The sequence below is a fragment of the Sciurus vulgaris genome, assembly GCF_902686455.1.
Source record: "Sciurus vulgaris genome assembly, chromosome: 3".
Taxonomy (NCBI): domain Eukaryota; kingdom Metazoa; phylum Chordata; class Mammalia; order Rodentia; family Sciuridae; genus Sciurus; species Sciurus vulgaris.
The window spans coordinates 126,066,950-126,078,778 of record NC_136463.1 but is presented as its reverse complement, the minus strand read 5'-3'; positions in this window follow the sequence as shown (position 1 = coordinate 126,078,778).

The following is an 11,829-nucleotide window of genomic DNA, read 5'->3' as shown; positions in this document are numbered from 1 at the left end:
TCAGGTAATCTAGTCATGCCACATAGTTTTACTTGGTATACATAGATATCAAAACTTGTTCATATCTCCTTATAAATATATATGTATATACACTTGTATTTTATATATGCATGTTTATACTGCTAGTTCATATATTAAATACTACTGTTGTTAACTTTTAATATTTTGGCAAAAAGAAATTATGAATATTCATTTTTAGTACTTTCTATTTCAGTAAATCACCTGTGCACCTCTGAAGGTCCCTGACTTCATCGCATACTCTCATTTGAGTTAACTCAGCAAGTAACTGATAAAACTAGTATTGTGGCCCAAGTTTCTCAAATTGGTCTTTTGTTTTTCTACATTTTTCTTCCCTTTCTTCCTATAGCAAGGATTAATTTCTGCATGAAATACTTTTCTAGCACATGGTTGACACCTATTACATGCTTGTTAAATGGCTGCAGTGATAACAAGAACACAATTTCTTCTTCAAATAACCAAGTTTCCACTTTTGTTCAGCACTTCTTGGTTCTTGGGAGTAGAAACTGTTAAATTTTTTGCTTTAAAATATCTTTGAGCATGTGATTAGAATGAGAGAGACTAAAATCCAGCTTATCCACATTTAGTCCATTATTAACAACATGTGTTAACAGAAGTTGTTCCTTCTTATTAAATTGTTCTCTGAGGGCTGGGGTTGAGACTGAGTAGTAGAGCGCTTGCCTAGCATGCATGAGGCACTGGGTTCAATTCTCAGCACTACATAAAATAAATAAATAAATGAAGGTATTGTATCCATCTACAACTAAAAAAATTTTTTTAAAAAATTGTTCTCTGGATGTCTCTAGAGAAATAGTTTTGACCTAGGGTTGGTAAGTAGGTCTCAGGAGGTGGACTTTTACCAGACTGTATTATATTCCTGATAAAACAAAAAAATTTTGTGGGACATGGACAAGTTCAGATGATCAGTAACCCTGGATTTCCCCAGATGATTTAAATTCAGATTAAGTTCTAGCTTCATTGAGGAGGTACAAGGCCTACTTATTCTCCATGAGAAACTTCCTTCTAACTACTTCTCAACCCTTAATCAATTAAACACCCAAAAATGCAGACACTAAATGCAAGTTACGATCTCCCCAGAGTCAGAGTCCTGTTGGAAATACACTTATGGAGTCAAGGAGAGGTACTGGGTAGTTGATACAGTGGATATAACCGCCTTTCTACTCTTCTGCCTAGGTTTCCCACAAAAAACAAGAATGAGTTCATGCTGGTCCCTGCAGCAGTGCCACTGCCTTTTTATTTTCTTCTCTTCGGTTGACTTCATTGAGGGCTGCTGTACCTAGACCTGCTTCTCACAGAAAGATTTCTTCCCTTTTTGATCTGTCCTCCTTAGGTTAATTATAAATCATCGCCTTCTCCACTTTCAAATTTTTTTATTCCTTACTGACAACTCTCTGTGTTAATCAGCTTTTCATTTTTGTGACCAAAACACCTAACAAGAACAATTTAGAGGAGGAAAGATTTATTTTGGATCAGTTTCATAGGTTCATTCTGTGGTCAACTGGTTCCAAGGCAGAAACATTATGACAGAAGGACATGTTTGGAGGGAAGCTGCTCAGATCTTGACAGCCAGAAAGCAGAGAGAGGAAGGGATCAGGGACAGATATAGTCTCCAAGGGCCCACCCCCAGTGATCTACTTCCTCCAGCCACATCTTTCCTGCCTAGAGTTACCATTCAGTAGTCCATCCAAATTATTAATCCATCAAATGGGTTAATCCACTGATGAGATTACAGTCCTCATGGTCCAATCATGTCACCTCTGATTGCTTAACACATGGGCTTTTGGGGGGACATTCCAGATCTAAACCAAAACATCCTGCAAGACTAGAATTCTGTCATTTTCTTCTTTGAGTTCTCACTTGAAGTAAGAATATATTCCTTAAACATTTACCAAGGATTTTTAATCAGATTAACTGTTACTTGACATATATTAATATTTAAGAATGCCCATACCCTCTCAGGCTCTCTCTATTAGGTTTCTTTATCCTCCTCCCCTACCTGCCTGATGTTTAAGAACAACCTCTATATATAAACAAAATTAACTATTTATTGTGATACTGGGTTATATTCTCATTCTTCAAATTTTATCTAAAAATATGAATACAACTTAAAATATGGAATATTCTTGTAAAATCAGCAGCTCGGGAGACCAAAGCAGGAAGATCCCAAGTTCAAAGCCAGCCTCAGTAATTTAGCAAGACTCGCAGCAATTTAGCAAGATCATGTCTCAAAATAAAAAATTAAAAAAGAACTGGGCACATAGCTCAGTGGTAAAGTACCCCTGGGTTCAATGACAAGTATAAAATTATATATATAATATTCTTTTTGGGAATTAATATTTGAAGACAACATAGCAGGATCCTGGCTAAAAAAAAAAATACTTTGAGAAATAAAAATTCATTTAAAGCAAATGAGAGTGGGGAATGTAGTTTAGTGGTAGACTGCTCACCTAGAATGCATGAGCTCCCAGGTTCAATCTCATCATCATAAAAAAAATTAATAAGTAATATTAAAAGACTTCTATAACTTTTTGAAATACTAACAAAAAATTTTAACATTTTATTTTATGTTACCTTTGTTAAAACAGAATCACGAAAAAGATTAAAAAGAAATATTTTTTTCTGAAAACCTGTGTCTGCACATCTCATTGTCCTTGGATATGAGCTAAATTGTATGTTTCTTTCATTTGATAATGATTTTTTCTATTCTTTTCCTTTGCAAGTAGACCTTTAAGTTCTTTTATTTCATATTTTGAAGTTTACATTGTTCTTTTGAGTAAAATGGACAGAACTGTGGTAGAGAAATGACAAATTTCCAATTCATTCAAGTGCTATCAGTATAATTATCTTAGGTTTTGCTTTGCTTTCTGTTAAATGAAAGTTAGATTATATGTTTAAATACTAAATGACAATTTTTATTTACTTCTATAAGATTTAACTGTATATAAGCCCATATCTAAACACAAAAGAAAATTACCTGTTAGATCGTTTACATCATATAACACCTTATACATTTTTTTTACATTTTTTAAAAGTAGATAAAGACTAACCTAAATCACATAACCTAAGTCTCATTGGTGTGGCTGTGTCACTGTAATATGAATGTTCTCCCTGTTAAGTGGATGCTAACCCACAACAAGGGAGGGTGGGGAAGGGAAGAATAGAATTCCATTGAATTAGACAAAGGGGAACTGAGAGAAGGAAGGGGGGAGGAGAATAGGTAGGACAGTAGAATTAAATGGACATAACTTTCCTATCCTTGTATATGAATACATGACCAGGGAAACTCTACATCATGTACAACCACAAGAATAGGATCCTAATTAGAATAAGTTATACTTCATGTATAATATGCCAAAATACCCTCTACTGTCATGTATAGCTAAAAAGAACTAATAATTTTAAAATAAATAAAATTTTAAAAATTCAAAATAAAAAAAAATTTTGGCTTCACATGAAAATGTGCTTTGAGGTCTAGGGGTTCTACTCACATTCTTTGCCCTATATTATATACACAACTAGAAAGATGAAAAAAAATCATCAAGTGATGATGTATGGGGTGTTAGAGTGCAACATTAAAATGATATGCCTTTCAAATAAAAAAAGAAGAAGTTAGAGCATTCCTAGGTATGAGATCAATATACTACAAATAGTTCCAGGAGATTCTTGACTTGCTGCTGTTTCCTAAAATACTCCAGAGCAGAAAGGACTTCTTAGATTCCTGGTCTGGGGATGTAGGTCAGTGGTAGAGCACTTGCCTACAAGCACAAGGTTCAGAGTTTGATCCCCACCACTACAAAATAAAGAAAAAAAAAATAGAGTCATGATACAAATATTATAAATGATGCTATAGAAATCACAGAGAAAGAACAGGGTTTAAAGTAGATGGTTCACATCAGATGGGCGAAAGGGATCTTCACTGGATTGCTCAAAGACATGTTCTCTGAAATATCTGCAATATTAACAGTTTTTAATAATACAATATTAACAATGTAGGGACTCCCTGTAAATTGGAACGTTTGCAAGTAATGGGAAAATTCCAGCATAATACTCAGTTTTTAATGGAAAAGGGAGGAGGGCTGGGTTTGTGGCTCAGTGGTAGAGCACTTACCTAGCACACCTGAGGCAATGCATTGGATCCTCAGCACATAAAAAAATAAAGAAAATAAAGGTATTGTGTCCATCTACAACTAAAAATATCAAAACAAAACAAAACAAAAAAAAAAGAAAAAAGAAAAGGGAGGAACTGAGGGTTCACATTCTATTTAATCTTCTTTGAAATGCTATGATGTTAATCTTTGAAAAACACTCCCTGCTCTACCCCCCAAAAAAATTTCACAAAAAAGCACCCACAGTTTATAGGTTCACAGACAGTAATCAAGTACATCATTCAACATGGATTTGTGAAAAACAATCATGCTAAATAAACTTATTTTACATCAGAAACAAATAAATAGCAAAAAAAAAAAAAGTGTAGTTGCAAACTTGGTTAGTTATATGATCACCACTGACCTCAAGCAAAATTGTGATTTGGAGAAAATTCAGTTATATTTCCCAGTCTTTAATATGCTCAGAGTTTGCACTTGTCACATATATAAAATATAGATTTTTGATTCGTTCACTTAATATAATGCTAAGTGTACTACTATGTACTACTTTTAGTTTTATGTGACCAGATTACTAAGGAATCTTCTGACTACAAGAGTTTCTCTTTTTATATCCAATGTTACAGTATTTCAAAAGGTACCTTGTGATGGAATCTTTTTCATTCATGTTCTGGGCACACTGCTAATACTTTGAAGCTGGAAACTCATCTTTGGGATATGAAAAATTCTCTCATATTATTTCTTTCATATTTTCTTCTTTGTCATTTTAAAATCTTTATTTTCCTCTGGAGCACTTCTAGAAGTCAATTATTGGATCCACTGGGTTATTTCTCTATATTTAAATTTTTTTTTCTCTCTTTCTTCATGGATTGCTCCATTTTATTTGAAAATTTACTCAACAGTTTTGTTACAGTTCATTTCCTAAACTTATAACCATTTATCAGTTGTATAACTTTGAGGAAATTGTTTAATCTCAGCCTCAATTGCCTCATCTTTTTTTAAAAATTTTATTTAGTTGTCAATGGACCTTCATTTTATTTATTTATATGTGGTGCTGAGAATCGAACCCAGTGCCTCACACACACTAGGCAAGTACTCTGCCACTGAGCTACAACCCCAGCCCCCCAATTGCCTCATCTTTGAGATGAGAAAACATGAAATAAGCTCACCTCAGGTTTTTTTGTCATTATTATTATTTGTTTTTTGTTTTTGTGGTTCTAGGGATCAAACCCAGGGCTTCATTCATACCAGGCAAGTGTTCTACCACTAAGCTTAAAATAGTGTATGATACATAGGAAGTACTTAATAAATATTGGTGATATTGGTTATTCATCAGTATCCTTTGAATTTGGTTAATTTAAATGATTTGGGGGCCATTTGCAAGATGATTTCTGATGTATAGAACTAATGACCATATCCCCACCTTGGTGTCTTTACCACATTAAGCTTTTTAGGAAGATCTGAGAACTTCCTATCTAATATGCCCTCAAACTCAATTTTTAAGATTCTTTCACTTATTTTGTCTGTCTCTGTACCTATGTTTCTTCTTAATTTAATATCTTTTAAGAAAGTTTTATTCTTTTTTTGCTTTTTTCCCATTTTGGGGGGGCAGGGTACCAAGGATTGAACTCAGAGACACTCGACCACTGAGCCACATTCCCAGTTCTATTTTGTACTTTATTTAGAGACAGGGTCTCATTGAATTGCTTAGCACCTCCCTTTTGCTGAGGCTGGCTTTAAACTTGCAATCCTCCTGCCTCATCCTCCCAAGCCGCTGGGATTACAGGCATGCACCACCAGACCCAGCCCTATTTTGTTTTGTTTTTGGATTTCTGTAGGAAACATTAATTCTTAAAAAGGAAAGTGATAGGCTGGGGGATAACTCATGAAGATAGTCTATCCCAGAGTATATATTTATCGTTTTATTCATTTTTATTGATCACTGCTATGTGCCTTGCTCCGTGTTAATTACTGGGGACATAGAGATTTTTATCTTTTGTCTTTTTTTTCTTTTTTCATTTCCTATCTTGAGTATTTTCCATGCTCTAGAACCTATGTGAGTTTACATTCTATTGCAGTATTTTTTAAAAAAATTTTAGTTGTAGGTGGACACAATACGTTTATTTTATTTATTTACCTTTAAGTGGTGCTGAGGATGGAACCCAGTGCCTCACATGTGCTTGGCAAGTGCTCTACCACTGAGCCACAACCCCAGCCCTCTATTGCGGTATTTTTAAACTACAGGTCTTGTCCCAGTAATGGATCATGAAATCAATTTAGTATATTGAAAGCAGTATTAGAAAACAAGAAATAGAAGATTACTCAATAGTTAATAACAGAGTATGTTCCATGTAGTAAGATTCAGTATTGCTCCATGAAATTTTTATTTTGATTGTACTGAGGTTGTAAAAAAAAAAAACAAAATATTTTTTCCTATATGCATCTGGGTCTGTAAAGTTTGAAATCCAGCATTGAAAAAGAAAATAAGTAAAGATGTAATTACAACACAAGGTGATAAACACTGTTCATGGGGTATACTGAGTACTCAGAAAGGGGTCTATCCCAAATGGGGAAGGAGAGTTAAGAATTGTTTAAGAGAGATGGAGCTTCCTAAGCTGTATCTCAAAGGATAAGTGAAATGGAGTAGGTATGGAGTAAAATATTCCTACCAAAGGAAATAGCACAAAAGCTCAAACACCTTATGACTGAAGGAAAAAATGCAGTAGTAGTAGTAAGATATAAGATATAAATAAGAAGGGGCCAAATCAGGAAGCTTCTACTCCTCACCATACAGAGGAGTTTGGATTTTATACTGAAATCAGTAAAGAGCCAATGAATGATAGGGAAGTGAAAAAAAAATTCAATTTCTGTTTTAGATCAAACACTTGAAAGCACTTTGGAGAACGGATTTTTGTGTGGTGATCAGGTGCACAATGTGGAGAACTGGAGACTGGGATAGAAATTAGGAGCCATTATGAAGACATTTTAATCAAGAGAAGAAAATGTTAAAGCACTGAAGGTGAGAGGAGAACACAGAACTGGATGGCTCTTTGGATGTGAGGGGCAAGGTAGAGTCTGATACTGTTTTTGAAGTGGAGCAATAAGGGAATTTGTAATGGCCTTTACCTAGAAAAAAAGAGGCACTAATAACTAATGGTAGAGTGACCAACTAGAAATGATCAATAAACATTTCATTAAATCCACGTAGCTAATGTCAGGCATTGAGATAAGTGTTAGGACTGAGAATATGAATGAAGGATACAGTAATAAAACATACTCTGGAAGTAAAACGAGGAACGCTGATTTCAAGAAGTAGTGAATTATTGTTTCCACGAAATCTTCTGTGTACCATCCTCCTTGATTTGACTTTTTCTCTGTCTGAACCTCTATTGAATAAATTTGCCATAATCAATCATCTTAATATACACTTTGTTACTTAAAAATACTAGATGTTATGTTCCCTTTGTATTTCAGACTTATAGATAGCAATAATAATCAGACATATGCTATACCTTAGAGATAATAGGAACCTCATAGTTTTACAGTGTTCAATATGGTGAAATATCCCACTTTTTCTACAAGGTTCTCCAGTGTGTTTAAATGAAGAGGGATTTGTCTCTTCTATAAAGTTGCTTCTCTGTCATCCATTTCCCTCGTTACCCCTTTGTTATACATTAGGTCACACTCATTTAACTGTTGTTCTCTCTGTAAAACCCTGAGCCTACTGTCTTTGATGGAATGATGTTGCTACTACAGTCATATGGATCTGAATGAAAGGGTTATCCCTGATTGAGGAAGGCTACACTTGGCATTTCTGCAACTTGATTTTCTTCCATGCCATCAACAAAATCTTGTTCACAGATAAAGCTTCATTGAAGGTTGGATTGATTAGAGGAATTGTAACTGCTGACTCCCTTTGTCATTTTCCATCCTCACCCTGAACCAGCCAGGCAAGCCTATCCATCCAGCATGATAGAAGAACAGAGTAACCCTAGAGTGAGCAAACAATGACTGTTACTAGGAATTCTTTTCAAGCAGTCAGAGAGAGGAATAACGTGGCAAAACTATTTAGATCTGTTATTTGATGACTAATTACCCACACTGGCTTGCTCATCCACAGTCAGGGAAGAAGCAGCAGTAAGTATTATTAAGAAGCTTCCTCAAAATTGTAGGCACAGTAAACTCTTTTTATACATAAGTCGTACACTTATCCTTCGAGGAATCTTTTGCAGCACAAAGAAATTTAGGCCATGGGGAATTTAATGGACTTCTTATGCCCCAACTCTTAATTCCTGTTTTCTTCATTTTCCTTATTATATTGTCTTTAGCTTTAGGTGGTATCCTATTGTCAAGGCAATTGGTAATAGAACACACAGAATACAACTTTGAGACCTTTAATTCTTCTTGGTCAAATTCCTACTGTATTCTCAGCTTCCCTTTTCTCTGGTTAAAAGAATGCCAGTCAGCTGAGTGCAGTAATTCCACGCTACTTATGAGGCTGAGGTAGGAGGACTGCAAGTTCTAGGCCAGCCTCAGCAACTTAGTGAGATCCTAAGCAATTTAGCAAGACCCTGTCTCAGAGTAAAAAATAAAAAGGGCTGAGAATGTAGCTCAGTGGTAAAGCCAAGCAGTCCACATTTTGGCCCGCATTTCCTCCTTGACTTGTCTCATTCCATAAGGCCTAACTATATCTCCTCCAAGTCTAGAGGTTCATGTTTCTCCAAAACTTTCTTTTCTTTTTTTGGTGCTGGGAATTGAACCCAGGGCCTTGTGCATGCTAGGCAAGCACTCTACCAACTGAGCCATAACCCCAGCCCCTCTCCAAAACTTTCTAATTTAAACTTCCTGATTATTCTTCTGATTAGTACAATTTAATTCTGATCAATATTACATTATTCTTCTAATGTAATTCTTCAGGAGGAGTTTCTTTAGTCTTTTCCTGAGCATACCCCAATTCTTAGCTTCCTTGAGGTTTGCCTTGAGGTTTGTAGACATTCTCTTTAATTCTTAATGAGTCCATTCTTCATTTCAGGTCTCCCAGTACAAACCTGCAGTTCCCTTTTGGAAATCCCATATTCAGAGAGGTTGGTTTCGTGCTACCATCAGTTCTCTTTCCCCCAGCTGGTCAATCCAAGGGCACAGTGACCCACTGAAGGATATTTCCCACCAAAGTTTGGGTTTCTTGAATTCATGCAACTGCACTTCAGCAAGAGAATCCCAAGTTAGGTTTCAGATTGTTAAGTCTTCTTCCTTCTGAGGTTATGCAAATATACTTTCATATTCTTCCTCTAGTTTTCCTTTGGGTAATTATTAGACTAAAAGAACACATTTATACAAACACTAACAATTCCCAGGGACATATAATTATTGTCTGAATTCATGTTAAGGAAATGTAATTTTTTTTCTTAATGCAATGTAATTTTCACAGATCTTTTTTCTATAAAAGTGAAACCACCCAGCAGTTTCAGTTTCTTTTCCCTCTTCTCCAGCAATATGCACAGACCTATCAAACATTAAGAAATGAGTCTCATTGCAATTTCTAACCAGACAGCTGAATCACATCCTTGGGTAGTTATTTATGGTAACACAGACTCAACAATTTTCCTTGATACTTTATTATGATAATTTTCAAGCATTTCAAAAAGTTGAAAAATTTTTTCAGTAATGTCCTATATGCCCCCACCAATTGGGTATCGCATGTCTATCCATCTCTCCATCCATAAATCTTAATTTCTTTGATGTATTTCAAAGTAAGTTAAATATACTAGTACTTTTCTTATGAACTACTTCGGAGTATTACTGAACTAAAGTTCAGTATTTGTTCAGTTTTTTTTTTCTTTTGGAGAAAAATTTAGACACATTTGTAATGAAATGTATAAACTTTAAGTGTACATTTGCTAAGTTTTGAAAAACTTACCTAAAATGCCTAGCAAAACATAGACAACTCATCACCCCAGATGAGTTGTCAATTCTTTTTGCCTCTTTCTTGTCAATTCCTTTCCTTTGACAATCATAGTTCTGATTTTCTCCACTAGTTTAATTTTATTGGTTCCAGAACTTTATATAAATGGCATCAATAAAGTATACGCTTTACTGTATGCTGTGATTCCATGTAAGGTTTTTTTTTTTCACTTAACATGATAATCATCCCTCATCTATGTTGTATCGATAGTTTGCTCCTTATTATTTCTGACTAGTGTTCCATTCTGTGAATATACCATAGTTTGTTATCCATTCTCCCATTGATAGATACCTGGGATATTTCTAGTTTGGGGCTATTATTAGTAAAGTGGCTGTGAACATTCTCACACAGGGCTTTAATGGACATAAATTTTCTTTTCTCTTGGGTAAATATTGAGGGGTAGAATGCTGGGTCATAGGGTGTTTGTTTAATTTATTAAGAACCTGTTCAGACTTTTCTTTTGCCCACTACAGTATATGAGAGCCCTGATTGCTCCACATCCTTGCCAGAATCTGGTGTTTTCTGTCTTTTTAATTTTAGCTATTCTAGTGTATACTTATTAGTATCTTCTTACGGGAATTTAATTTGCATTTCTCTGATGACTAATAATGATGTGCACTTTTTCAGGTGCTCATTGATATTTGTATATCTTTTTTTGTGATGTATCTGTTCCAATTTTTTGCTCATTAGGTTGTTTATTGATCATTGAGTTTTAAGAATTCTTTATAGCCTGAAAATCATTTATATGTTTTTCTCATGTTTAGTCTCTGTTTGTGGCTTGCCTATTCATTTTATTTTCTTTATTTTTTTCTTCTTTATGGTGCTGGAGCATTGAACCCAGCGCATCAAGCATGTTAGGCAAGCACACATTCCCAGCCCTGCCCATTCATTTTCTTAATGCTATTTTTTGATGAGCAAAAATCTTTAAATTTAAATTAGAAATTGAACTTGCCAATTCTTAATTCACTATTTATTATTCATTTATATGCCCAAATAAACCTTTATCTAGTTCCACAAAGATGTTCTTTTATGTTTTCTGCTAAAAATGTTACTTAAAAAGTTTGGGCACAAGATTTTACCAATCAATCCTTAAGGAGAAAATAACTCTTCAGTGCATTAAAATATTGATAAGTATTCATAGTGGGGTATGTCTGAAGTCTTCAATATTATTTGGTATAAGAAGAATTTCAAAAAACTTCACCTGTCACCATGGAAAATTGAAAATACTTTTTGGAAAGGTTGTTAATATATTTCAGATTGACATTTAGTAGCATTATAGCCCTGTTCTTTAAAAATGGAGAATGCAGAACTGCAACATCACTATGGTAGAAGAAAATTAGTGCTCAGTGCTGGTGATCTGAATTTGCACAAGGCAGCATGTGGTAGACTTTAAAATCATTAATTTAGACTCTATAATTTTTAGTTAACAAAGGTCAATGTGTTTTAATTTAAAAAAAGTTTGGGCACAAAAAAGCTCTATGACTTCAGCTTTTGTATATGACTATGATTCATCACAAATTAATTTTAGCATATGGGGTGAGGTAGAAGTAAAGTTAATTTATTTTCCCATATTGATGTCTAATCATTCTAGCATCATTTGTTGAAAAGACTCCTTGCCCCCACTGAATTGCATTGTTCCATTAAACTGCATTAGAAATCAAATGAATTTATAATTTTAGCTTTATTTCTTAGCTCTCTATTCTGTTCCATTAATCTATTTATCAG